Raw genomic sequence first — 5,208 nt, 5'->3', positions numbered from 1 at the left:
ACTTAGCTTATCTAAATTTATCTAACCTTTCCTATGTTATAGTGTCAGACTTTTAACATGTGTACAAATTGAGTACTAATCAAAGACCTTAGCAAAACTATTAACATGTAATTTAAATAACCTACTTAAAAATTATTCCAACCCCCCAAAGGATAATTGAAATATTGCTAAAATATCCTAATTCCAAACTCCTTTCCAAAATTCATGGTTAGTGTTTAGTCCTGTCTCAAACTTAGTCATGATTTAAAGATAACAAATGGTTATTTTAATAATTTCATTCTCCATTCTACAGATTCAATTGTTTTAATTGTGGTAGAATAGTCCCCAAACAAAATATCTTGTTGAATCAAACCAGTGTCATTGCCATTGCCAGTCAAAATAAAGTTGTTACAATGGAAAATGGCCTTAAAAATGAGTGTGCCCCCTAATCCCCTTTCATCACTCATCACAAAGATTTTCTCCTTTGTTTGCTTCTAGGAGTTTTGGGATTTTGGTTCTTATGTGATCCATTTTGAGTTTGCTTTAATATTAAAGAAAAAAAAAAAAACTTGTTGGCATTGAGTTAATTCCAACTCACAGCAACCAGTGCAAGTGGTTTGTGATTGGCTACTAACCTAAAGGCTGTGGGTTCATCCAATGGTGCCACAGAAGAAAGGCCTCGAGATCTGCTTTCATAAAGATTACAGCCAAGAAAACTTTATGGAGCAGGTCTACTCTGTAATTCCTGGAGTTGCTATGTATTAATATAGAAAAACCAAACCCATTGCTGTCAAGTTGATTCCGACTCATAGCGATCCCACAGGACAGAGTGGAACTGCCTCGTAGACTTTGCAGGGAGCAGCTGGTGGATTCAAACTGCCAGCCACTGGATTAGCAGGCGTAGCTCGCCATTGCTCCTAACCACTGCGCCACCAGGGCTCTAGTTTTAATATGAGTTGTTTTAATATAAGAATTGTGGTTCATTTGTTAATATATGCATATCAAATTGTTTCTGCAACACTTTTTAAAAAAAGACTACCCTTTTTCCCATTGAATTACCTTGGCAATTTTGTAAAAAGTCAATTGACCATACGTATGGAGGTCTATTTCTATATTCTCTATTCTATTCCATTAATCAGTTACCTACTCTCATATGAATACCACAGTGTTAATATACTCTTATAGTAAGGTAATGAGTGCAATTGTTCTTTTATTTCAAAATTCCTTTGGCTATTCCAGGTCCTTTCCATTTTCCCATTAATTTTACAAGTAGTTTGTCAATTTCTCCAAAAAAGACTGCTAGGATTTTAAACGTAATTGAGTTAAACATATACTCCAATTTGGGGATGATTAAATGTTTGACAATACTTAGTCTTCCAATCCAAAAACATGGTATATCCCTCAATTTATTCAGATTTTCTTTGTTTTAGCAAAATTTTGTTATATTCTGTGTAGAAGACTTGCATGTATTCTGTTAAATGTATTCCTAAACATACAGTATTTTTACTCTATTGTATAGTCATATTTCTTTTTATTTCCCACTATTTTGCAAAGACTGGGACCTCCAGAGCAATGTTGACTGCAAGTGGTGAGATTCATTATCCTTGCTGTGGTAGACTAAATAACCACCCTCCTCCCCAAGATGTCCGCATTCTAATCCCTGGTACCTATGAATATAATGCCTGGCATTCTAAAGGAACTTTGCAGGTATAATTAAGAGTCTTGAGATAGGGGGATCTTTCTGGATTATCCAGATGGGCCCAGTGTAATCACAAGGGTCCTTATAAGAAGGAAGCAGGAGGTTAAAGAGGAGAGAAGATGCTACACAGCTAGCTTTGAAGACAGAGGAAAGGGCTGCAAGCCAAGGAATAGGAAAGTAGGTGGCCTCTAGAAGCTGGAAAAGTCAAGGAAACAGATTGTCCCTGTCTTAGTCATCTAGTGCTGCTATAACAAAAATACCACAAGTGGATGCCTTTAAGAAAGAGAAATTTATTCTCTTACAGTCTAGTAGGCTACAAGTCCAAATTCAGGGCATCAGCTCCAGGGGAAGCCTTTCTCTTCTCAGCTCTCGAGGAAGGTCCTTGTCATCAGTCTTCCCATGCTCTGGGAGCATCTCAGCTCAGGAATCTCATGTCCAAAGGACACGCTCTGCTCCCAGCACTGCTTTCTTGGTGGTATGAGGTCCCCACATCTCTCTGCTTGCTTCTCTCTTTAATATTTCAAAAGAGATCGGCTTAAGACACCATCTAATCTTGTAGATTCCATCAATACAACTGCTGCTAATCCATTTTATTGCATCATAGTGATAGGATTTATAACACATAGGGAAATCACTTCAGATTACAAAATGGTAGACAATCATACAATACTGGGAATTATGACAGCCAAGTTGATAGATATTTTTGGGGGACACAATTCAATCTACAACAGTCCCCTAGAGCCTCGGGAAAGAACAGAGCTGTGCAGACCCATTTTAGACTTATAACTTCCAGAATGGTAAGATAATAAATTTACATTGTTTTAAGTCACTAAATTTGTGGTAATCTGTTACAGCACAGGAAGTAATAGGAAACTAATCGACTTGCCTTTTTTTTTTTTTAATCATAAGTGGAAAGCATTCATTTTTGATCATTAAGCATGTCAGTGGTAGATTTTTTCATGAACTACCTTTATCAGGTAGCAAATGTTCCCTTCTTTTCCTACCTTGCTGAGAGTTATTATCATGAAAACTCATTGAATTTTGTCAAATAATTTTTATACATCTATTGAGATATTCGTATGTTTTTCTTTCTTCTTTATGCTGTTATGTGGTTGTCATGGATTGAATTGTGTCCCCCCAAAATATGTGTCAACTTGATCAGGCCATGATTCCCAGTATTGTGTGGTTGTCTTCCATTTTGTGATTTTCCTGTGTGTTATAAATCATAATCTCTGCCTGTGGTTAAAGAGGATTAGAGTGGCATGTAACACCCTTGCTCAGGTCACATCCCTGTTCCAATGTAAAGGGAGTTGCCCTGGGGTGTGGCCTGCACCACCTTTTATCTTACAAGATAAAAGGAAAGGGAAGCAAGCAGAGAGTTGGGGACCTCATACCACCAAGAAAGCAGTGCTGGGAACAAAGCATGTTCTTTGGACCCAGGGTTCCTGCACCGCAGAAGCTCCTAGTCCAGGGGAAGATTGATGAGAAGGACCTTCCTCCAGAGCTGACAGAGAGAGAAAGTCTTCCCCTGAAGCCGACACCATGAATTTGGCCTTGTAGCCTACTAGACTGTGAAAAAATAAATTTCTCTTTGTTAAAGTAATCCACTTGTGGTATTTCTGTTATAGCAGCACTAGATGACTAAGACAGTGGTGAATTATGTTGTTTGATTTTTCAAATGTTAAATTGACTCTGCATTTCTAGGATGAAAGTTGTTCATTGTGTATTATCTTTTTAGAGTTTGTTGTATTTAATATGCAAATATATTGATAATGACTTTGACTTTTTTTTCCCTTAATTGATCTTGGCCTGTTTATTTCTTTTTTTCAAATATCTTTGTCTAATTTTATGTCTGGGTGATGTTAGCCTTATAAAATGAATTAGGAAGTGAAATTCCTCCTCCTTTATTTTCTCAGAGTTTTGTAGTATTGGTATTATTTCTTCTTTCATGTTTGATAGAGTGTACCAGTAAAGCCATTGAGTCTGGAGTTTTCTTACAAATTCTGCTTCTTTTATAGGACTATTTAGATATTCTATTCCTTCTGGAGTAAGTTTTAGTAATTGGTAATTTGCATCTTTCAAGAAATTTCTTCATTTTATCTAAGTAGTTAAAATGTATTATCATAAATTTTTTGTACTATTTCCTTACTATCTTTTTCATATCTATAGGATCTATAATAATTTCTTGACTTTCATTCCAATTTTTTGAAATCTCTTTCTCTTTTTGTCTTGATCACTCTAGGTACAGGTTTATTAGTTTTAATGAGTTTTTCAAAGAATCAGCTTTTGATTTCATCAATTTTTCTCTCGTTTTCTGTTTTCTATTTCATTGATTTCTTATTTTACCTTATTATTTCTTTCCTTCTCTTTTCTTAGGATATAATTTGCTCATTTTTTAGCTTATTAAGATAAAATTTACAGAGTTTGATCTTAGATTTTTTTTTCTACTATATGATTTTAAAACCGTGAATATCCTTTTAAGCATGACTGTAGCTGCATCTCACAAATTTTAATATATTGTATTTTCATTTGTACTTGGTTCAAGATATTTTCTTGTGATTTCTTCATTGCTCAGTGGGAGTGTGTGGTTTAATTTCCAAATTGGGAGAGGGGCAATTTCTAGATATCTTTATTTATTGATTCCTAATTTAATTCCAATGTGATGTGAACACACTCTGCATGATTTCAAATCTTTTAAATATTTTGAGACTTGTTTTATGGCCCAGCACAATGTTTATCTTGGCAAATGGCCCATGTATACTTGAATAGAAGTTGTATTGTTCTTGGCTCAGTGGAGTGTTTTATAAAAATCAATTAGTTCAAGTTGATTGACAGTGTTATTCATGTCTTCGTTTATTGTCTGAACACCCTCCTCCCACCTTCTCACGAGAGCTGTGATGCTCTCAGCTTATTTAATTCTGTATCCCTACCTCCCAGAATAGTGGTGGTACATATTAAGCACCTAATAATGACTTCTTGACTCAGTCAATTATTTGTTTGTTTGGTTTTTTTTTTTTCCTAAAAATATTTATATTACTGAACTACTTCTTTAGGATTCAGTGGGCTTAGCTATGCAAACAGTACCTTTAATCACAAAAGAAAGTTTCACATCTAATGGGAACTCTGCTGGAACATATAAATTAGGCAACATTGAAAATTCTCTGAGTTCAGAAATAACTGAATTGGTCATACTTAACAAAGTTCTTCAGCACATCATCAAAACTCATAAAAATCAAATCAAATGAAGCACATTGTTAATTAAAATGAAATCTGTCAAATGAAACCACTGTTACTTTAATAAGGTGAAATCATTTAGAAAAGGGTGTTGTTTCTAATCTAGCAAGGCATTAAGTAGAGAATACTAATGACAATTAATAGCTGGCAACTTAAGAGTTCCTTGATCTCAAATACAAAAGATATTAAAATAGGAGCAGGCCTTCTGAAAATCTAGTTCCATTAGTTCTGAGTGGTAACAAACTTTAGAGATTGCAATTAAAAAAAATAGAAAGGTCATAATTTTTTTAATTATG

The sequence above is a fragment of the Trichechus manatus genome, unplaced genomic scaffold (genome assembly GCF_000243295.1).
Source record: "Trichechus manatus latirostris isolate Lorelei unplaced genomic scaffold, TriManLat1.0 scaffold00063, whole genome shotgun sequence".
NCBI lineage: Eukaryota > Metazoa > Chordata > Mammalia > Sirenia > Trichechidae > Trichechus > Trichechus manatus.
This window is presented reverse-complemented; position numbering follows the sequence as displayed.